This window comes from Chlorocebus sabaeus, chromosome 16, assembly GCF_047675955.1.
Source record: "Chlorocebus sabaeus isolate Y175 chromosome 16, mChlSab1.0.hap1, whole genome shotgun sequence".
NCBI classification, from domain to species: Eukaryota; Metazoa; Chordata; class Mammalia; order Primates; family Cercopithecidae; genus Chlorocebus; species Chlorocebus sabaeus.
Window position 1 is genome coordinate 26,708,660 of NC_132919.1, and position 24,401 is coordinate 26,733,060.

At 53.2% G+C, this 24,401-nt stretch overlaps 1 protein-coding gene across 1 annotated transcript in view; it reads left to right on the forward strand.

Moving 5' to 3' along the window:
- The first annotated feature begins 8,568 nt into the window (after window positions 1–8,568).
- FOXN1 (forkhead box N1) overlaps window positions 8,569–24,401 on the forward strand; it is a 32,215-nt gene continuing 16,382 nt past the window's right edge. The window contains exon 1 of the mRNA XM_037992617.2: window positions 8,569–8,664. The gene's annotated coding sequence lies outside the window, so the exon portion shown is untranslated. The remainder of the gene's footprint in view (window positions 8,665–24,401) is intronic.

Sequence of the window (24,401 nt, forward strand, 5' to 3'; positions counted from 1 at the left end):
GCCATGGGAACAGCCTCTGGGACTGGCCCAACATACTGAGGGCTCCCCAGCCTTCCGGTGTTTTGGTGGAGGTTCAAATATTAACCACATTAAAGTCTTTTTCAATAAAGTCTGGGATGGTTTTTCGTGGCACTCTCCGGGGCTAGTCCCCAATGTGGTTCAGACCCCAGATTGGGGGGTTCAGAGGGAGGGGGCCTGGCCTCTGTCCTGTATGCAGCCCCCTTGGCACCCCCCCACCCAGAGGGGAAGGTAATGGTCGGGCATCCCTGCCAAGGCCGATCAGAGTGGGCGCAGCCACCTAGGAGAGCAGCACTGACATCACTGGGCCCGGCTAATTGGGAGCTGCCAGTCCCTGCGTGTCTTTGGGAAAACCTGCCTCCCCGTTCCCAGAGCACTCCCTGGGTATTTACATAAAACCCTCTGCCCCTGCCAATTCCTCATCGACCCTTCCTCCAGCTGGAAAAACCGGTCCCACGAGGCCAGAGGAGGCAGGCTGACCTGTGCTGGGTGCCCAGAGGATGGCCCCTCATCCTGCAGCACAGGAACAGGCTGGAAACTGGCATGGCCTTCAGAGTCCAGGACCAGACAACTGTGGATGATTCCACCTCCCCCGCCCCGCCTCCACCCGGCCTCCCCACACTCCCCCACCCCACACTCTCATGGACTCCAGAGTTTTCATTTATCTAGCAAGGTGGGGGTAGGGATGGGGAAGAATGATACCACATCCATCATTCCTTCTTCGGGCCACACAGCCCTTCCCTGCTGGAAGTTCATCTTTGTGTGGACGCTAGGTCTCTCCTACTGTGGACAGTGGCGTGTCCACCTTGAATTCATCCAAACAGAAGTTTCCTAGAGTCTCACCCCATCCCATCCTGCTCCAGTGGGACAGAAAAGAGATCTTTCCCATCACCTTCATGCCCAAATGAAAAAGGGGGCTGGGCTGTGAAGAGAGAAAACCAGAAAGGATTTCATACTGGATCCCCCTGGGCCAGGCTTTCACTGGATCCTCCCGGAGCTGGGGGTTGGGAGTGCAGATAGGAGGGGGCACTGTGTGGGGGAGTACATGGGTGTCCCCAGGGGACAGGGGGTCCTGACAGGACATGCCAGGCATCCCAGAGAGCCAGGAGTGTCAGGCGGGTGGCTCCAGCCCCACCCTGGCCCCCCGGGCTGGCATTCCTCACTCATGAAGCACAGCCATAAATCACGGCTCCCACTCAGACCCACAGGAGGACCCCCTCCCACCCACAAAAGCCCCAGGCGACAGTCCCCTGCATTGGAAACAAGTCGGCCCCAGAATGGTGGGGCTCCCCCAGTGGCCTACCCACAATGTGGTGGCACCCTAAGGAGCAGCCCAGCTCCATCTGCAAGTTACTTCCTTCTGGACCCTGGCTGGGGAAAACGAGAGCATGCTTCTCAGGGTGCACATGCCCTGCCCACTGTTCTCGGCACACTTCCCCTTCACTCCGGCTCAGAGAGGGACAGGTGTGGACTGAGATCACACAGCAGTCCCAGAAAGTGAGCACCGGGCTGGCCCTGCATTCTCCGGGAAGGAGAGGGACACCAGCCAGCCTGAGGGTCGAGAGTTCGGCTGTGGTGGATGCCCTGGCAGGGCTCTGCGGCCAAGCCTCCCCTAGGTGCTCAGAAAACACCCTCTTTAGCAGGCAGGAGGGTGGACAGGCAGCAGGTGGCACCTGTCGGCCTAATCACCATCATTAACTGGGCAATAAAGCGGCATGGCCTGGGCCAGTCTTTGAAGGAAGGGCCTGCCAGCTGGGTCAGGTTTGCACAGGCAGCCCAGCAGCTCAGCTCCTCCACACACACTCCAGGCTGCAGCAGGTAGACGGGCCCTGCTGGGACTAGGTCTGCGGCCTCCTGCGCAGGCACCCACACCCTTTCACTGATGGCTTCCAGGAAGTTAGCAGTGAACTTTGGGTGTCTCCTACCAGCCGGACTTGTGTGGTACTGGGACTCAACAACTTCTGCGGTAGTGAGCGTCCCATTGCTAAGATCGACGAGGCTGGAAGCAACGTGAGGACAATCTGCCTGTTTGGAGCTGTGTCCCCAGTTCCTACACAGAGCCTGGCACAGTGAACAGTGCATTAAGGAGGAATGTCTGGGAAGCATACAGGAGCTTCTTGCTCCCAGAGGGAAGCTGGACACGCTCCCCTCCAAGCCTCTTTCTGGATTGCCATACGTGGAGTGCTGCGTTACTTTGAGAAACGTCTTGACCTGTCTTGGCCAATGTCACCTTAAGCTCAGCAGAGAGGCCCAGATTTCTGAGCCAAGTGTTCCCCTATCCCTGTCCCCTGAGGTCCTGGGAGTGTCCCTGTTTCCCTACTCCTTCCTCCTGCCAGCCAGCACCAGCTCTCTATGGCAACCAGAGGACCCAGGGATAGGCGGAGCTTGTTAGGGAGCTTGTGGAGGCAGGGGCAGGGCTGTCCACACCACTCTCTGAGTTCGCCTGGACCGGGGCCCCAGCCAAAGTGCAGCTCTAGGGGTTAAGGTCCTTGGCCCCAGACTAGTCCCCTTGGGGGCGCAGGCCATGACTTCCTGTCTCCTCACAGGCTTGGAGGGGAGGCTGCTTTTTCTGAAGGAGGGAGGGAAGGGTGGAGGAAGCTCGGGAGTGCTGGGTCAGCGGTCGGGTAGAACTGGGTGGGTGAAGCTCTGGTGAGGTACCAGCCTAGAGAGCAGGCCCCTACAGCCTCCACCCCAGTTTGGCAAGGGAAGGGGAAGGGGGTGTGCAGAGGAGGAGGCGAAGAAGGGAACAGAGCAGCCTGGTTGGAAAGAGTGTGACGGAGACTCAGAAGAGTGCTCTGAAGGGTGGGTGGAAAGACCCACAGATGTGTGTACACGGAGTCACAGATCCTTGGGTACCCACAGAACCCATAGACACATGCACAGACATGGATACCTGTGTACACACAGTTACACACATTCACACACAAACACTCATGCGCACATTATAGGCTCTCACAGCCTGAAAGACACACAGGACCACTCCCAGAAAGACACACAGACATACACAGCCACAGCCACTTGTACACACACAGTTGCTCAGACGCCTCTGCACCCCACGCCAGACCTGAGTGTTCTCACTGCATGTGGATGCCCACACTTAGACACAGATTCTGGTACGGACATACCCAGTAGCACGTTACAGCTCCACAGACTTCATGCGCACCCACGGTGACACGTGAGAGTGAGAACACAAATGTAAATATGTACACACTCATGCAGAGGTACACACTTACACAGACACTGACACCAGTGAAAACACACACACCCCAGCATTGCTTCTCCCACCTCCACAGCAGGAGGGATTAAGACAAGAGGTGAGAAGCCCTCCCCACCCAGCAGGACTGTGTTCCTCCACCCCAGCCCCCCCGCAAGCTCTCAGATTGGAAACTCCCTGGATTTCCCAGGGGGTCAGCCAACCAGAACAGGCTCAGACCTCAGCCCAGCTGCCCCGCTACATGCCCTTCACAGCTCTGGGTGCTTCTCCATCAGCCACAGCCAATGAGCTGCCTGCTCTTCCCCAGGAAGCTCACCCTAATTAACCCCAGATCTCCCCACCCCTTCTTTGACGTGGGGTCTCTGGGCCTCAGGGCCTCGTGGCAGCTTTGCCCTGTTCCTCTGTGGATGTTCTTCAGGGTCTTGCACACCAGTGGAGTGAGACTTGGAAAGCAGCAGGCTCAAATCTTGGGAACTCACTTTGGAAAAGCAAGTCCAACCTGCATGAGCAGAAGCGGACAGAAGATGGCCAATCCAGATGCAGGGTTCAGGGAGGGGTCCCCCTCCTCCATCATACTGGGGCTCCCAAGGGTGGGCACATGCTGTTCCTTCTTCCTAGCATCCCTAGGGTCTTTCCCCAGACTGAAGCATAGCAGACATTGGCCCCAGGGATTTCCATCCCCAGCCAGGGCTGTTTTCTGGCTCAAAGCAGCCCAGCCTTGGGCACAGCTCAGCAGCATACAGTGTACTGCTTCTAACCTCCAGTCATCGATGGACAGAGCTTCCTCTGGCCCCAGCCTGTCTAAGCACCTAGCTGCAGCTCCTCCAGGCCAGAGCCCAGCTCAGCTCCACCTGAAGACCTGAAATGAGGGTGCTGGAGTGTGGGACCAAAACTCCAGACAGAAGTCCTTTCCCAATACTGCAGAAGCTGGAGTTGAGGCTAGACACCAGGACAGACTTTCTGGGCCTAGGAGAGAATTCTGAAGGGCTGGCATGGTGAGAGAAGGACAGGATGGTCCTATATAGAGACAGAGGAGAAACACCTCACAAATCCCCTTTCAGTCCAAGGTCTGTGGCAATCCCAAGGTTCCTGTTTCAACTCCCAGACTGCATGCAATGAGGAAGTCATGCTTCCCAAAGGAAAGAGGGAGCCAGAGCCAGAGCCCGCACCCATTCCTGGGGCAGAGGTGGATCCTGACTTGGAAGAGAAAGAAGTTCATCTCATCTGCCAGAAGCAGTCTCACTGTGGGCGGCGGCAACTCCAATCTCTCCTGGGCATCCCATCAGGGCCTCCCTGAGACCCTTGGCCCCTGAATTAATTTGCATTTTCTTGATTTTTAATGAAGTTGAAAATCTTTTCACTTGTTTCTTGGCCATTTATATTTTACCTGTGAATTGCTTGTGTCATTTGCTGATTTTTCTGTGAAATCATCTTATTATTTATTTAGAGGAGCTCCTTATATATTGTGAATATTGACCCTTTATCTGTTACATATGTTTCAACACTTTCTTCCAGGCTATGTTATGTCTTTTAACTTTGTTCACGTTATATTTTGCTCTAAAGAAATTTACAATTTTTATTTAGTCAAATCTGTCAATATATTCATTTATGGCTTCTGCATTTGATGTCATGTTTAAAAATGCCTTCTTCTACTCCATAATCATAAAAATGTTTCCTACATTTTTTCTATTTGTTTGTATGATTTTCATTTTTACATTAGATTGTTAATGCATCTGGATTTTTAAATGTATAGTATGAAGTAGGATTTAACTTTATTTCTTTCCAATGGAAAGTTCATTGTCCAAACTCCATTTATTAAATTTTTTACTTGCTACTTTAAAATACTTTGCAGTCCAGATGTCCTGGCTCAAGCCTATAATACTAGTGCTTTGGGAGTTGGAGACCAGCCTGGGCAACAGAGCAACACCCCATCTCTACAAAAAAAATTTTTTTGTTTAACTAGCTGAGCATGGTATAGCTGTAGTCCCAGCTACTGGGGAGGCTGAAGTGAGAGGATCGCTTGAGTCCAGGACGTGGAGGCTGCAGCAAGTTATGATCATGCCACTACACTCCAACCTGGGCAACAGAGACAGATCCTATCTCAGAAAAATAAAGTAAAATACCCTACTATTATATACCTATTTTAAAATACCTTGTTATCATATGCCCATTTCTCACAAATATCCAAGTTTATTCTGGACTCTATTATCTTCCATTAATTTATTTATTTCTGTATCAAAGTTGCAGTTTTAATTGTGGAAGCCTTATTGAACATTTTGAAAACTGACAGGGCAAGTTACCCCTGTTAGTCTTCTTTCTCAAAAAGCTCCAAGCTATTATCATAGATTTACCCTTCCCCCAAACTACAGAATCAACTCATCATATTTGGGGGGCAAAAAATCCCTTAGACTTTTGATTTGAGTTGCATTCAGCTTGTCTTTAGAGGAGAATTGACATCCTTACAATTTAGTCTTCTTCTTGTTGCTGTTTTAGAGACAGGGTCTCAGCATGTAGCCCAGGCTGGTGTCAAAACTCCTGGGATCAGGCGATCCTCCCACCTCCTGAAGTGCTGGGATTACAGGCATTAGCCATCATGCCCAACCTTTTTTCTTTCTGTTTTTCTTTTTTTTTTTTTTTTTAGCCTTCTAGTTCAGGAACATGATATGCCTTTATATTTATTCAGGTCTTATTTTATGTTTGTCAGTAAAAATTTATTGTTTTCTTCATGTAGATTTCTTGTATTTCTTATTAAGTTTGTTCCTGGATATTTTGTATTGTTACTTTTGTGAGCTAAATCTTTTTGTCTCCTTTTTTTTTCTTTTTGAGACAGGGTCTCACTCTGTCCCCCAAGCTAGAATGCAGTGGCTCACTGAAACCTCTCAGCTCACTGCAACCTCTGAATCACTGACTCAAACAATCCTCCCACCTCAGCCTTCCAAGTAGCTGGGACTACAGTCGCGTGCCACCCCACCCAGTTAATTTCTGTATTATTCGTAGAGACGGTGTTGCTATGTCGCCCAGGCTGGTCTCGAACTCCTGAGCTTAAGAGATCCACCCGCCTCAGCCTCCCAAAGTGCTGAGATTGCAGGTGTGAACCACCACGCCCAGCTATCTCCTATTTTAATTGGTTGTTTTAGTTGTATAGAAATGGTTTTGATTTTTATACACTGGTATATTCTGCTATCTTACTACATTCTCTCATTTGTTGTAATAGTCTTTTAATTGATTCTCTTCGATTTCCTAAATAAACATAACATTTGTAATTCTTGAAGGTTTTGCATCCTTCCTCCTTATATTAATGCCTTATTTCTTTTTCTTATTGTACTGGTTGGGGCTTCCGGAATAATGTTCACTGATAGCAACCATGGCAGCCTTCAACTTACAACTTTTGTGGTTTTCTGTGCCCAGAGTATCCATACAGAAATACCTGTGAGTCTAGAAATAACAATTAGCTCTGTGTATATCAGACAGAAGCAATTAGCAAACACCCAGGTCTTGATAGCTGCCCTTTCACTGTGAAACTCCATTGACTATTAGGGTTAAGGGAGCAGAGCTTTGAATGCTACTGTGAGTCCCAGAGAAAGGTGGATTGAGTCAGGGTGCCTGTCCTAACCCCAGAACACAATTCTTATACCCGAGTGGGCATGCCAGCATGTCCTCATTTCTTTCCCGACACCACTGGCCTTGGTGAAGAGAAAGGGGCCACTTGGGGTTATGCTGAGAACTTTAGACATACAAACTTATTAAATCCTCACAACCACCCTGTGGGTGAGTATCACTCCTTTGTTAACAAATGAGGAAACTGAGGCTCAGAGTGGGGAGTATGGAAGATCACACAGCTAACCATCACTTACAAATGGGTTCCTTGCTGTCTGCCTCTGCACCCTCTTTTCTGAAATGGATATTTAGTATGGAACATTTTCTGCCTCGACTAAGAATTCTCTAAATGTTTTAGTATGCTCCACACTTGTACCAGATGACCACCACTCTCCCCCGGTCAAGGTTGATATTACCTCTCTCCTTGGAATGAGATAGTCACTGGGGAAGAGCTGACTTGTCCATACCCTCAGGCCAGAAGCCAAATCCCAGACCTTGCTGGGCAGCAGTGCTGGTACTAGGTCCCTAGAGCCTTTGGCTCCAGGAAGAGACACAAGTGGGCTTAGAGGCCAGTGCAATGGTCAGGGAGATGGAGGAAGGAAAGAATGACCAGGGACAAGAGACGAGGGGGTGGAGGGCAAAGAAGATGGAAAGGAAGCAGAGAGAAGGAGGTGAGGACAGGGTCTGGGGGAGCAGCAGAGAGAGCTGTCAGGGAGCAGGGACAGGCTCCAGGACTGAGTCCAGCTGGGACCAGGGAGGCTTCACCCTCAACATGGACTCTAAGGGGCCAGAGACCAGGGCAACAGCCACTCAGTCTATCCTCCAAACCGTGAAGAGTGGCCACGAGATGAAGACACAGAACCAGGGAGTCCCCATCTCCACCCCCACAGACACCCACATGCTCACACAGGGCTAGACTGCTGACCCACAGCAGAGACGTGTGCACAGACATAAGCGTGTCAACACACGGACAACACACAGGCCTGGGTTCAGGGACACAGAGACAGAGACACAGGGGAAGACATGCAGACACACGCCCACCCAGGAGACAGATGTACAGACCCAGGGGGAGATGCAGACAACTTGCATGTATCTCCCCCTGAAGAAGAGGGAGATGGGAGTCACCGGCACATGCTCAAATGGGTGCACATGCCCCCACCCACAAGGAGACACCCTCGAGGTGCTGCAGGAGCTGTGGGGAGACAGACAGATGGCTGGCCATTCCCAGCAAATCTGTGCTAATGCTCGGCCCTTGAAGGACCCAACCTGTCCACGCTGTGCCTCAGAGAACCCTGGGGGCCACCCAGCGCTGTTCCCCAAAACCTCATGAGTGGGCTCCATGAGCATACATGTGGCGACCAGGCTCTCCTGACACATATGCATGCTCCGACAGGCCTGTGCCCCACCTGTGGGGGGCGGCGGGGCAACATCCCCCTTCTGGAGTGCAGGCGGGGGCCACGGGACAACCCCCACCTCCACAAGCCACAGGCTGTGCCTGCTGGCAGGGACAGGGGAGGGGGCCCGGGCCAGCTCAGGAGGAGGGAGGGGTTGGGGGGACCGGGGCGCGGCTGGGGCGGGCACGGGAGCCGGTACCTGTCAAACAAGAGCCAAGGAGCAAACTAGCTTCTTAGTCACCTTTCTCTTCTCCCCGTTTTGGCAGCAGCCCCTCCGGGCAAGGGGAAGCTGATATCATAATTATTGGCTCACCTGGCAGCTGCCTCCCCTCACCTGATGTCAGCACAGACCCAGGACGGCCGAGCTGACGGACTGACAGACGGACAGAGCTCCTGGCCCCCCAGACCTGGGCCCCCACGCCGACCTGCTTCACTGAGCAGGTAAGAGGAGCCCCGGCCCAAGTCAGCCGTGGAGGCCAGCAGGGCCGGGCTGGGGCATGGGGAGGGGGTTTGCCTTTTTAATGGGGCTCAGGAGTGACTGGGAGCACCTGGGTGCTCCCCACATTCTCACTGCAGCTCAAGGGAGTCTCAGAATTCGGGTGAGTGCCTGGAGGCCAAGGGGCACCCCTTCCTGACGCCCCCCTCCAGTTCCTTTTCTAGGTTGTCCAACTTTCACCCCTCTTGCTGTGGTGTAGGTCTCATTCTGGTGTGTGCTGGATTTTGTGTGTGTCTCTGTGTGTTGGAGAGGTGCTCACTCACCCTGTGCTGGGGGGTAATAAGGATTCAGAAGTGCTAGTTCTGGAAAACTAGAGCTGAAAGGCAGGGGCCATGTTCTCCGTCTAGTGGTTTTCCAAGTGAAGAAGGGAGAGCCCAGCTCTGGGAGCTGGGGGCACCAAGGTTTGTGCAGATCAAGGAATTGCTCAACATCTCCACGCAGCCTGGGCTGGGGTCTAGATGCCTGGGCCCATGCAGAGACTTGGGTTGCAGAAAGGAAGGAGATGGTGCACCTTGTGGCGAAGCAGACAGGTGGCAAACAGGTGCTGTGGCTAGGAGTGGATGCTGGTCGCCTTCTATCCCCAACTCCATTTCTCTCCTGCAAGACCCCTAAGGCAGAGTCCTGGTGAGCAGAACTGGGCCAGGCAGGGAGCCCTTAGGCCTTTGGGGGACTAGAGTTGGGGGTGTGAAGAGTGAAGGCCCTTAGGGAAATGGCTGAAGCAGCAGGAAGCGCCTGCCAGCTCCCCCGACTCCTCCCCACCCACTACCTGCTCAGATAAGGTTCTGGCATTCCCCGTGGAGTCCCCCAGGCCCTCCCTAAATATCCAAAGAAGCCTGTTGGATGAAGAGTAGACTCTAACAAGTGGGTGTGTTTGCCTCTTCTCTTGGCACCTACAGGCATGGGGGATATGTTTGGATGTGCTTTGTGGCAATGCACAACTGGTCAGCGGGAAGGGACCCGGGTGGAGGGGCTCCTCTTGGGAAGTCACCCTATCCATCCCCTGCCCCTATGCCACTCATTGCCCACCTCAGGCAGGGCTGCCCCTCCTAGTTTTCCTAATCCCTGAAGGAGAAAATCTGGCCAGTTTCCTCACAGTCATGAAGTCCCTCCTGGAGCCTCTCCGAAATCTTTACCGCTGCAGGGTCTAGCTCTGCTTGCCCCGTAACCTTCTTCCTCCCGCACCGGGGAACCCAGTTCCTCGGATCCCAGGGCAGCATTGCACTGCAGTCCTGTCCCCATCGGGCTTGGCTCAGACCCTTTTACCATCTTGCTCATTCCCTGACCACAAGACATAGGCAATAGAAGGGCACCCCCGGTGGATGGGGGAAGGGGGAGCACCTCCTATCCTGGTTCCTTTCTCTTGTGGCTCTGTGAGGGGTCCACGGTTAGCCAGGCAGGGACAGAGCCAGGCTGAGTCCTGAAGAGGGGCAGAGGGGGTGAGGGCTGCCCCAGGTTGGGGATCCTCAGAGGCAAAAGAGCTACAGGGAGAGGCACATGTCTTCCCTGCTCCCCGCCCAGCCCCGCCCGCGCTGCCTTTGCGAGCTCAGCTCCCGGCTCCAGGGCCTGCCGAGGCACGCTGCCCCCCCAGGCCCGGCGCCTCACTCCCTCCCAGAGCCAGGAACCTGTTCTCCCGGGAATGCCAGGGAGTTCTCAGAGGACTTTATTTCCCAGGGGCTCAGGGAGCCCCAGAATCCTCTGGACCAGTGGGTCCTGGGAAGCTAGAGAAAAATTAGGGGGCTTAGGACCCCTCCCTGCTCCCCAGCTTTGTCTCATCCACGCACTGACACCACATTACCTCCAACCAACAGCCGTCTTCATCGTGAAAAGGCTTCATCACTAGAAGCCTTAGGAAAGTTAAAGACAAGGGGGAAAGCCCACTGGTGACACGAGCCTTCTGTCATGTGCCCTCCGCTGCCTAGGGAAAGCCTTCCTTTCCCTCATCCTCCGGAGAGTCCCATCTGGCCTCTAAGAAAGCAACATATCACCTCTTTCCTTGGACTCTTCATCTTCTCTAGCCAGGAAGTCCTTCCTGATGTCTAACCTCCCCCTTTCAGGCTTGAGTTGACACCTGGGTTTCAGGGATCAGCAGAACCCCCATTGCCTGCACAGGGCCCAGGCACAAAAGCAGAGACTGTTCTAAGTCACATTGAAATGCCCTGCTTGCTTGGGCACTGGCAGGGAGAGAAAGGCCCCGCTCTCGCTGCCCCTCTTATTCTCTCCGACTCCACATTCTAATGAAGTTGCAGTCCACTTCTGCCTGCCTCCCCATCCACCCATAACAGAAGGATGGAGGGGACTGAGGTCCTGCAGGTATGCCCTCCCCTCTGTCCTTCCAAATCACAGCCTGCCATCCCCGCTGTGGCTGGAAGAGGGGAGGTCAGGAAGCCAGGATTGATAGACTTCAGAGAAAGTTCTCAGCGTTTTAGGTTGAGTTTGACTGGACTATGTGACCACAGAAGGTGGTTTCCTGAGTGGAGAGGCAACCATTGATCTGGGATGGGTGGGGTTGGGCTGGCAACATGCCCAGGAGCTGGGGAAGGATGAGATGGCCTCCAGGAGCTGGGGCAAGACAAGATGACCTCTGGGAGAGGGCCTCCCAAAAACACCAACCACATGGTTCCAGAATACATTGGGTCTTTCCAGCTTATTCATCTCCATCCCCTGCCCCTCCCTGCCTCTCTGTGCCCAACTCCAACCTCAGCCCTGACCTTTCCACCTGTCGCTGTCTCTTTCCCCATCACAACCTACCTCCATTCCCATCTTCAATCCCAGCCTAGTCCCCTTCCTACTCATCCTCATCCCCAAACTTGCCTCCATCACCACCAGCCCATCCTGCTCCTTCCTCCTTACCTCACCTCGTCACTCCCACCTCCAACCACACTCCTATCCCCATCTCCCCCTCCTACTCCATTCCTCAAGATGTATCTCCCCCTATGTCACAGGTTCCCTTGGAGTCCAACACCTCTCACCAGCATCCCCGCCAGGTTCTGGGGTGTCCTCCAGGTTCTCTGAATGTTGAGGAAAAGCCCAGAGCCATGCCAATGGACAAAACGGGCAGGATGAGATCATCCCTGGAGCAACCCTTAGCTCCCTCATCCCATCTGGGCCGTAAAGGCTGGATGCTCGCCAAACAGCAAAAATGAGTTCAGATGCAAAAGACAAGTGGAGACCTAGTGTCCAGACAGACCTCCACACTGCGGGCATGTGGCAGGGAAGGGAGGATGGAGAGACACTATCAGAGAGCCCCGAAATGGGGCCAGGGCAGCCTTTCTCAGGGGGCCGGGAGTGTAACTGATCCTATTAGGCATGGAGGGCCAAGGAAGGGCGGTCATGGAAGCAGGAGCAGGGATTTTTAGGGTTGATTAGTAGTGCGCATCCCCGGGTCTCTACCCTACCCGTGGCCCTTGCTTAGTCAGCTCAGATTAATGGGGCCAGGGAGAGAATTCGCTGAATCGTGATCTCTTGAGGAACTTGACTGAAGAGCCAGCCTGTGAGTCATGGGGAAAAGGGAACCTGTGCTCTCAAAGCTACTCTAGAAGCTTCCAGGGGAAGGCACTCCTCAAGACCCTCCCATCCCCTTCCAGGATGCAACAGAGAGCCCACTACAAGGTCTGAGCCTTGCCCTCCACCCCATGCTCACAGGAGGATGCATGGTCAGTCAGTTCCAAATCCTGCCTTCATACACTCTCTGGGGCCCTCAGGGCTTCCCCCACTGCCTCTGACAAACTACAGCACAGACACACACACACACACAGACACAGAGACACACACAGAGACACATACACACAGAGACACACCCAGACACACACACAGAGATACACACATGCACACACGCACACATATATACATACAGAGAGACACACACAGAGACACACACACATAGACACACAAGCACGCACACACACACACAGAATGAGAATGGGTGCATCCCTGGAACCAGATTGCCTGGAGACAGTTGGAGGCCCCACCTACACTTGTAAATTCCACAGCCATGTCCCAGACTGCACCGGCCCATCAGTCTCGGAAGGCATAGGATGTACATGAGGAAGGACACACACACACACACACATACACACACATACACCGCTGTGATCAGAAAACCCAATTATCAGACTCTGCACTTAGCACCCCTCCTCCACGCAGGCCCGGGGCGACCGCAGCAGTCCTCACTGTCAGTGGGGGCAGTGTCCCCGGCTTCCTCTGGAGAGGGTTCCTGGAGCCTACACTGGGCACCAAGAGCATGTAGCTTTATAGAGGTGGCTCTGCTTCTCTGTGCCTTCCCATGAGCATGTCCAATCTGCCTGAAGTGGGAAGGGTTTTGGAGAAAAAATTATTTGGGGTGGCAATGCCAAACCCAGGATGCTCTGAGGGTGGTCAAGGAAGAAAGATGGCAGCTGGAGCCAAGGAGCTGGATGGGCTCAGGAAAACACCCCCAGAGCCTGCCCCTTCTTCAGGGACATGATTAGGTGCTCAGAGCTGCTTCCCATAGCCCCGGAGCCTGGAGGAAGGAGCAGTGCACAGACGCCTACATAGCAGGGAGCAATCTCTCCCACTGGTGGGACCTCAGTTTTCCCATCTGTCAAATAAAGAGGGGCTTGGGTGGGAGGGCCTCCCAGTGCACTTCTCACTCCGAGGCTTATTAAGTTCAAGGAGATAACCACCTGCCTGTCCCCTGTGCCAGATGGCGTTGAGGGAGGAGGTGCACCAGTTTGTATTTGTCTTGTACTAAATCTGTATTATTAGTAGTGGTGGCAGAATTAATATCCCTAATAATAGATTGGTATTAATGAGCAGTTCTGATAATGATATGTACAGAGTGTGAGAGGCCCCTGGCCCAACAGACAGTGGAATCCTGGGCCATTTCTTTGCCCCCACTCAGGTGGGCGGGCAAAGAGGGAGCGCACCAGCAAGACAAGGGCCCTCTTGACCATCCCCCTGGGGCACACCCCTAGGAAGGGCGGATGGTTAAAGGTAAAAAGATCTCACTCAGCCCCATCCCACTCCTGAAATTCTACAGGTCTAGGACCCCTGGGGAGGAGGCAGGGGCACCAGACAAGCTGGTGCTGGTTTAACTTCTGAGGATTTTGACATTCTGGTTCTCACTCGGTCCCCAGGACAGCCAGGTGAAGTATGTAAGGCAAAGATGAGGACCCCGTTTTATAAAAGAGGGAACGAAGTTTATTCCCATGACTAGCCCACACTGAGAGCAGAGCTGGGAGAGGACCCTTCTGCAGTCCTTGGTCAGGAGGCCTCACTGTGAGGGAAAAGGGGGATTCTGCAGGGAAGCCGGGATCTGGGCTCAGTGAAGGCTTCCAGAGATGATAACGCCAGGTTACGGGGGAGGTGAGACCAAGCTCCAACATGTCTGTTGGTCTCAGAGATCAAATCCTTTGCTGCCAATCACTGCCACAGCCCATCAACTCCAAAGCCAATTACCTATGTAGCCCACAGGAGGCTGGGGGTGGGACCATCAGGCTCAGTCCTGGGTGACTTCATTACAGAGGTGGGACTTCCGGGCCACAAAGACCCAGAGCTAATGAGTGCTTAGAGATCAACCACTTCATCCCATCCCTCAGCCCATTTCTCCATCCCCTTCAGCCAGTGTAGCTGGAGGAAGCTTGTTGTAGGAGGGATGAAGGCCAGGCTTCATAATCTGTGCAAAAGCCTCCTGGTCCTTTACTCATGCCCCACCTCATCAGCCATTCTTTGGCCCCTATCACAGCTGGGCAGACTGAGGATTTCAGGGAACCTTCTTCTCTAGAAACCAATGTCTAAGGCCTCAGATCACTTCTTTCTGCACACTGGCCCCTGGAAGGATCAAGCAGGTAGCAAGTTCCTCCTTCTCAAAAGCCCAGCTTTCCAGTCAAGCCCTCAGTGGTTCTAGGTCACCCTGTCCATCTCCAAGTCACAGGTCAGGCCAGTTCTCACCATCAGACTCAGCCATGGCTTCAAAAATCCCTGGGAATAGGTGAGCACCATGGCATGCACTTTTGGTCTCATATACTCCAGAGGCTGAGGCGAGACCCCAGGAGTTTGAGACCAGCCTGGGCAACGAAGCAAGACCCCATCTCTAGAACCTGGGGAAGATGGAGGTGGGAGAACCTTCTCCTTAAACTGCCTGTCTAAGGGTTTTATGTACTCGGAACTGGGAATTGCCCTCCCCCACTAACCTTGGCAGGGCAAGCTTGCTGACCTTGCTTCTGGGAGCAAGATGTTGGGGTAGGCTTACAGCCTCAGAGCCTGGACTCCAGAGTAGGCAGGGAGGCAAGAGGGTGGAAGAGGCAGACCATAAATGACACCCAAGAGTAAGAGCAAAAGATCCCTGGGGGCTGAGGATGCTTAGGTGGGAGGTCTCTGGCAAGGAGCATCTAAGGAGTAGGAAAAACCCAATAGGGCTGATCTCTCAGTCCAGCAGAGGAGAGAAGCGGTCCTAGTAGGTATGTCTCAGAAAGGAATGAATGGAAGCTTTGGGAGGTAGCATTTCTTGTTTCCTTGAAACCAAACATTCCTTTCTTTCCATCTACAAAATAAGCATCCCCAGCTTGGCCAACATGGCAAAATCCCATTTTTAGTCTCTATTAAAAATACAAAAGTTAACCAGGCTTGGTGGTGCCCATCTGTAATCCCAGCTACTTGGGAGGCTGAGGCAGGAGAATCGCTTGAACCCAGGAGGTAGAGGTTGCAGTGAGCCAAGATCGTGCCACTGCACTCCAGCCTGGGTAACAGAGTGAGACTTCGTCTCAAAACAAAAACAAAAACAAAAAAAAACAGAATAAACATTCACAGGTAGGTCAAGGACCTCCAACCATCTATCCCTCTAAATATTCATCCTTTACACTACAGATACTCACAGAAATAAAAATACTTAAAATAAAAAATAAAGCATTCATCCATCTGTCTGTTGATTTGTCCATCTGTCTAGCTTTCCATCCATCATTGTCCGTCCATCAATCTTTCCATCTGATGATCTGTCCATTCATCCAACTGTTCATCTGTACATACATAAATACATCTATCCATCCACCCATCCATCCAGAGAGGTCAGGCTCCTGTTGGCCTCCCCAGGGCTGCTAGGAAGGGCCTGTGGTCCTGTGGCATTTATGGGGCATGTGACCTGCCTGCCTGGCCTGGGGAGACAGCCCCGCCTCAGCCCTCAGGCAGGGGGCCGGTCCAGGAATGTGGGAGTATTTATACTTCGATGGAGGCTCCTGGGGAGCTGCAGGCTGGATGACTCCCCGAAGCGGTGATGGTGGCCATGACCCAGAGCCCACTGTGAGTCCTTGGATTTGGCTTCTTTGGGGCCACGGCTGGGTGGCAGAGGCTAGAAAGGGGCTGGAGAGACAGGAAGCTGCCCCCAGAGGCAGCCAGGGATGGCGAAAAGGAAGGGGTGCTGGGCAAAGGAGAGTGGGAGACTGGACGCTGTTGGAGTCAGGCATCTGAAGCAAAGCTGGGACCCTCCCTGGAGAAGGGATGAGTCTATTGCCCTTAAACAGGCTCAGGTGGGTGGCTTGGTGAACGGCAGGAAGGACAGGACAAGAGGACTAAGATTACAATAAGTAAGGGTTAGAGATCGGTCCAGGGCTCAAGTGCTTTTCCAGGATGGGCGTACTAGGCAATGCTCTGGGACCAGCCTGCTTCCAGAGGCACACGGGAATGCTGAAGGGGCTTTAGGAGAGGCCTGATTTGGGGACTGGAATGACTCAGCTGCAGGTGTCAGTGGCTCACATGTAGGAAAGCGTCACCTGGGGGACATGGTAGCTTTTCATTCTTTGTTCTCCCCACTCCCCTCCCTACCCATTCTGTCCCTGCCTGCTCTGCACTTGAGTCAGATCTCAAGGCAGGGGCACGCAACACATTTTCCGAAACTGATGCTGGGTTAAGAGCCAGAGAGGCCAGAATTTTGCCCTCAGAACTTCCAACATTGATGGGGAGAAAGGAGTTAGAAACCCCCTCTTTCTTGGCATTCCCAGACCCCGAGTTTCCTGGGGTGCCCAAGCCTCAGGCACAGCCCTCAGGCCCTTCCCTGCCACCCCCATAATTGCTGAGCTGCTCCAGGGGACCCCTCCCAGCAGCCTGTCGGGTGGAGCCCTGGGTGGGGCTACAGGCCAGCACCCAGCCGGGCCCCACCCCTCATAAAGCATGCTGCCGCAGCCAGTAACAGAAACCATTAAGGTGGAACCGAGCTGTCTCCACCTCTCTCATAAAGAGTGGGTAGGAGGCAGCCAGATGGAAGGCAGCAGGGAGCGTGAAGAGAGCCTGGGGATGACCCTTGGTGCCCCAGGCCTACCTGTCCCTGTGATTCAGCTGCCCACAGGGGAGGCAGGCACAGACCCTCCCAAGGAAACCTCCAATGTCGCCCCTACCCACCTTTCAGGCATGAGCAGGGAGGCTGAGGCGTTTCCAAGGTGGGGCCTTGGTAATGGTTCAACATGCTGGCTTTGAAGCCTAGGTCGGAATCCTGGGGTGCATAATTTACTAGCTGAGTGAACTTGGGCAAGTCAGGTTAACCTCTCTGAGTCTCAGTTTCCTCATCTATAAAATGGGATGATAATACAGCTCCTCCCTCCTGGAGTGTAAAAACTCAGCCAGCTCTTCCTGATCTCCTTGAGGATGTCCTCAAGGGGGCCCCACATAAAGGCAGAAGAGGGGTGAGGTCCCAGCTGACAGCTCTGTGGGCCAGATACACCTTTACAGGGTACATATCTCCACAGGGTACACACCTCTATGAGGTGCACACTTCCACAGAGTACAGAGCACATACTTCCACAGGGTACACACCTCCACAGAGTACACCTCTCCATAGGTGTACACATATCCACAGGGTACACCCCTCCACAGGTGTGCACATTTCCAAAAGTGTACACACTTCCACAGGTGAGCATACCTCCACAGGTGAACACACTTCTACAGGGTACACCCTTCCATAGGTGAACATACTTCCACAAGTGTACACCCCTTCACAGAGGTACACCCCTCCATGCAGTACACACTTCTACAGGATACACACTTCCACAGGTGAACATACCTTCACAGGGTTCACACCTCCACAGGCTACACATCTTCACAGGTGTACACTCCTCAACAGGTATACACCTCTCCACAAATATACACTTCCACAGGTGTACACACCTCCACAGGCTATACACTTCCACTGGTGAATATACCTCCACAGGTGTACACTCCTCAACAGGCACACACCCCTCCACAAGTATACACACTTCCACAGGTGTACGCCCCTCCACAGTGTGTGCACCTCCATAGGGTACATACCTCCACAGGTGAACACCCCTCCCCAGGTGTATATACCTCCACAGATATACATATCTTCACATGTGTACACACCTCCACACGGTACACACTTCCACAGGTGAACATATCTCTACAGTGGTCATACCTTCACAGGGTACACATTTCCATGGTTATATCCTCCTCAACAGATATACACCCCTCCACAAGTATACACATTTCCACAGGGGTAAACACCTCCACAGGATCCATACTTCCACAGGGTACACACCTCCACAGGATCCACACCTCCACAGGGTACACACCTCCACAGGGTACACACCTCCAAAGGATACACACTTCTACAGGATCCATACTGCCACAGGGTACACACCTCCACAGGGTACACACCTCCACAGGGTACACACTTCCACAGGATACACACCTCCACAGGGTACACACCTCCAAAGGATACACATTTCTACAGGATCCATACCTCTACAGGGTACATACCTCCACAGCGTGCAGGGTACACACCTCCACAAGGTACAGGGTACACACCTCCACAGAATACACACCTCCACAGGGTAGACACCTCCACAGGGTACACTCCTCCGCAGGATAGACACCTCTACAGGATCCATACCTTCACAGGGTACACACCTCCACAGGATATACACCTCCACAGGATCCATAACTCCACAGGGTACACACCTCCACAGAGTACATATCTCCACAGGGTACACACCTCCACACGGTACACACCTCCACAGGATACACACCTCCACAGGATCCATACCTCCATACGGTACACACCTCCACAGGGTACACACTTCCACAGGGTACACACCTCCACAGGGTACACACCTCCACAGGATTCATACATCCACAGGATACACACCTCCATAAGGTACACACCTCCACAGGATCGATACCTCCACAGGGTACACACCTCCACAGGATGCACACCTCCATAAGGTAGACACCTCCACAGGATCCATACCTCCACAGGGTACACACCTCCACAGGGTACACAGCTCCACAGGATACACACTTCCACAGGATACACACCTCCACAGGATCCATACCTCCACAGAGTACACACCTCCACAGTGTATACATCTCCACAGGATACACACTTCCACAGGATACTCACCTCCACAGGATCCATACCTCCATAGGGTACACACCTCCACAGGGTACACATCTCCACAGGATATACACTTCCACAGGATACACACCTCCACAGGATCCATACCTCCACAGAGTACACACCTCCACAGTGTATACATCTCCACAGGATACACACTTCCACAGGATACACACCTCCACAGGATCCATACCTCCATAGGGTACACACCTCCACAGGGTACACATCTCCACAGGATATACACTTCCACAGGATACACACCTCCACAGGGTACACACTTCCACAGGGTACACACCTCCACAGGGTACACACCTCCACAGGGTACACCTCCACAGAGTACACATATCCACAGGATACACACTTCCACAGGGTACACACCTCCACAGGGTACACTCTTCCACCAGGTACACACCTCCACAGGATACACACCTCCATAAGGTACACACCTCCACAGGATCCATACCTCCACAGGGTACACACCTCCACAGGATATACACCTCCACAGGATCCATACCTCCACAGAGTACACACCTCCACAGAGTACACATCTCCACAGGATACACACCTCCACAGGATCCATACCTCCATAGGGTACACACCTCCACAGGGTACACATCTCCACAGGATATACACTTCCACAGGATACACACTTCCACAGGATCCATACTCCATAGGGTACACACCTCCACAGAGTACACATCTCCACAGGATACACACTTCCACAGGATACACACCTCCACAGGGTACATACTTCCACAGGGTACACGCCTCCACAGGGTACATACTTCCACAGGGTACATGCCTCCACAGGGTACACTCTTCCACCAGGTACACACCTCCACAGGATTAGCCTCAGCATCTTTAGATACTAGTGGTCCCAGGGGCTCATTTGACTTATAAAGGGACTGAAGTACAGAAAGGGGATGTGAGTTATCCAACGTCACACAGCCAGCAGTGTCCCCTGGCCCCTACGCCTAAACAGCCTCATCTGCCTGAGTCCTAAGGAGCCAAGAGAAGGCTCTCTGATAGGTGGGGAGATGTTGATGGGTAGAGGGGGCGCAGGCCGGCTGTTTGTGAGAAGGGCACAGAGCAGGAATGCAGTAACGATGAGTGTGGATCCTTGATGATTATTGATCCTGTTGTCAGGCTTTCTAGGGAATTTCCCACTCGCCATCCCCTCTACTCATGTTGAAGGGCCGTTTCTTTCTTCTCTCTGATGCCAGGGCAGATCAAGACCACCTCTTCCATTCCCACTCCCCAAGGATCATGGCAGGCAGAAGGTGGCCAGAAAGTCCAGATGCTGAAAGGTCTTTGGTCAAGGTTTTGCCAGGGGTGCACCCTGGAGAGGCAGTGTCTGGGGGTATGGTCGTGGCTCTCAAGACCTGAGAGTCAGATGTGGTTTTCCGTCAGCTGTGTAGCCCTGTGCAGGTCATTTCTTCTCTCTGGGTCTCAGTTTTCTCCCCTAAAAAATGGGCTTAATGACCTTGCTCCCCTGCCAGTGGTGTGTTGGTAAATGATAACCAATCAGCTTTCAAAAGTAAATAAATCATAATGTTTAAAAAGGCTCTGATTTGTAGGATTTGCTAATTTCCATGGGCAAATACTCCCACTGTGGCTGATCTCCACCAATTTCACTGGACATGGAGTTGGGAAGAAATGGGCACAATTGACTCTCATGAGCCCCTACCAACTGGCTCTGCACACCACTGCCCCCTATCCTCCGGGGCAAAGGGAGGATAACATGAGACAAAAGATACAAAAGTGCAGAGAGGCTAGGCGCGGTAATCTCCGCACTTTGGGAGGCTGAGGCGGGAGGATCACTTGAGCCCAGGAGGTCGAGGCTGCAGTGAGTGATGGTCATGCCACTGCACTCCAGCCTGGGCAACAGCAAGACCTTGTATCAAAAAAAAAAAAAAAAGTGCAGAGGAAACTTTAGAGTGCACTGCAGATGTGGAGCTGCGACGAAGGGACGCCAGGGCAGTCTGCCAGTGAGAGCCTCGGCCAGGAAGCAGGTGGCTGTGGATTGTGGTTTGTGGGTACCCATATTAAGGGGCAGGTCATGAGAGTGATCTGGAGGAGCTCCTGGAATCTGAGAAGGCAGGAGAGTTGACTGGGCCTCCTGTGCTGGAATTTGCTGATACTTGCACACACATTCTATCCAGTTCCAATGCTCCCTGAAACTGGAACAGGCAGGACAAAGATTAGACTTCTATGAAAGATCCCTTCTGAATGCAGATGTCAGCCCCAGGACACTGGGGCCAGCAGAGAGACCTCCCGAGAGATCCAAAACAACAGAGTCAACCCCCTTCCTCTCCATGTAAGTCCCCAGGAGTTTCTACAGACACTAGCTCTACCACATGGGAATGGCGGAAATGACCTCTGAGGCCAGAGAGTCAGGAAGAGGGAAGTTTAGCCTCTGCCAATGGGAGAGGACAATGTCAAGGACCTGGAGGTAGGAGGCAGGAGAAGGCAGGAAAGGGGAGTTCCCTTCCTGATGCTCCCCCACACTCAGCCCATAACTCAGGCCTTAAATAAACTCTGTCCCACTGCTAATTATTAATAATAGCTATCATTATTAATGTGTACTGTGTGTTAAGCTATTTACAAGCAATATTTTATTAATCCTCCAGAGAGGAATGTATTTATTAGTCCTATTTTACAGATGAGGAAACTGAGGCATGGGGAAGGAAGTTAAGCATCATGCCCAGCCAAAGTCCCACAGTTCCTGTGATTCAAATCCAGCCCTGACTCCAGGTCATCCAGCTTCAGGGGCTCTGCCAGTTACTCCAGGGAAGGGTCAGGACCAAGGCAGCCTCATCCAGGTTCCTGCAGTGAGCCTTTCCTAGTGCTGCACAGGAGCCCCTCATAAACACCAGTCAGAGGCCTTCTGACCAGCCCCCGAAGACCCCCTCTCTGCTGGGCCGTGTGGCCTTAGGAAAGTCACTTTACCTGTTCCCTGGGCCTCACCTGTAGAATAGAGCTTTAGCTGCAACCAAGGGGCATCATGGTCACCAAAACAGGAGTCCCCACTTACAAAACCTGCCCAGAGGAATCCCTGAAGACCAGTAGGAACCTCTGCATCCTTCATGCAAATTAAGGGGTGGGCCTCTGAACTCTGCATAACTTCCCTGGTTCTCATCCTGGCCCCAGGGGATTGGAAGAGGTAGCGGGATGGTTTGGCCAAGCCAGGCTGTGAAAGTCATGGCTGTGAACTGAAGCCTCTGTTAAGGCCTCTGACATGCAGGAACTCGGCTGGAGCTGGAGATGATGTCCTGGGGAATAGGGAACAGGTGCAAGAATGGGGCGAGGCCGACACTGTGGGGATCATTCTGGGCAGGCCAGACCCTCAGGAGGTGGTGCACGCCTGAGCTGGAGCTCAGAGAGGCCTCCCCAGGTTCACATCTGCAGGGCAGCAGTGCTGGAGTCTAAGCCGGGCTGAGTGAAGGCAGGCAGGTAGGGAGGGCTAGCAGGGGCAGCTGCCACCTGGGGCTTGGTCATCAGCCAGTCGCCCCAGGGCTGCCAGGCCTGAGGCAGCGAGAGCATCAGAGAAGCTGTAGAGCCTGGGGCCAAAGGCCCCTGGGCCCAGCCACACTTGGCCAACAGAGGCCAGATTTATGACACGTGTCCTTGAGCATTTTCCCTGTGCCAGCACCTTGTGCACACCATCCTCACAATGACCCTGTGAGGTGGGTCCGTGTGCCCCATTTCCCAGCTGCAGAAAGTGAGGCACAGAGAGCTACACAGTTTGTTCAAAGTCACACAGTCAGAAAGTGACAGAGTTGGGGCTGGAATTCAGCTGGGCTTGACTCCAAATCCTTGCTCTAAACCATTGTGCGACCCCACCTGCAGGGAGGAGAGTGGCCACCCTGCCCAGGTTACAAAGCCTGACATCTGGTAGGGAGGAAGGGCCCCCAGCCTCCCATTTGGAGCTGGAGGATGCCTTGGGAAGGTGTCAAGCCCGCTGCACCACCTCCCAAGAAGGCAGCTCTGGGCCAAGGTGAGGTGTGGCCGCCAGGCAGGCCCGAGCTGTCCAGGAGGAGCTGTCCAGGGAGCAGGAGGCAGTGATGCGGAGCGGGAGGTGGGCTGCCCCGCACCTCGGGCCCCATGCCTGCTCCGCTGTGGTGTCCCGTTACGGCCAGCTCGGCGCTTTCCCGGTCACGCCACATTTAGCATTGCGGAGTGAGCAGGCGCCAGGACGTCAAGAAGAGGTGGTGGGGACTCTTGAAGGGGCGGGAGAGTCTCCCATCAGGCCCCCACCTGGACCCCGGCTTCCAGCCCCTCCACCACTGATCCCCCATGGGATCTTTGGGCAAATCCTGTGGGACTTTGGGCAAATTGCCTCCCCTCCTTTTCCCTGTTACCCGCTCTGTCAAATGAGGTTTATTGATGGTTTATTCAGCAAAGATGTGCCAACCCCCGCCTGGGTATCACGGGGTCAGTGAGGCCACCTCTCCCTCCCAGAGCTCTGGAAAGAACATGGCCTGGGAACAGCACAGCTGCCCTGCTCCGACTTCAGGGGGTCTTGGGTAGAAGGGGTGAGTGTACACCTCATGCTTTTCTTGCTGTCTTGCCTCCCAGCTTAGCCTACCCCAACTCTGACACCCACCCAGTGAAGAAACCATAAGCAGAGTGCAGAGTCCACAGTCAGGCAGACCAGAGTTCTTGCCCCTGGGTGACTTGGGCAAGTCATGTAACTCGGCTAAGCTTCAGCATCCTCATCTGGAAGGTGGGGTCAATAATGCTCCTTCCTTACAGGGTTATTCTGATAGACCAACGAGAAAACCATCCAAATAGTTCACACAGTGGCCAGCCCAGAGCAGACCCTCAGCAAACTGTAGCTTTTATCAGAGACCACTTGGGCAAAGAGAAGTACATTCAAGAGGAATTGCTCTTGCAGGTGGTAAAGGAAGGCAAAAAGCTGAGGACAGTAAGAGTGAGAGGCCGGGCATGGTGGCTAGACTGTAATCCCAGCACTTTGGGAGGCCGAGGCAGGCAGATCATCTGAGGTCAGGATTTGGAGGCCAGCCTGGCCAAAATAGTGAAATCCCTTCTCTACTGAAAATACACAAATTAGCCAGGCATGGTGGCGTGTGCCTGTAGTCCCAGCTACTCTTGAGGCTGAGGCAGGAGAATCACTTGAACTCAGGAGGTGGAGGTTGCAGTGAACTGACAGCATGCCACTGCACTCCAGCCTGGGCAACAGAGGGAGACTCCATCTCCAAAAAAAACAAATAAATAAAAATAAAAACAAAAATACAAAAAATAGCCAGGTGTGGTGGTACAAGCCTGTAATCCCAGCTACTCTTG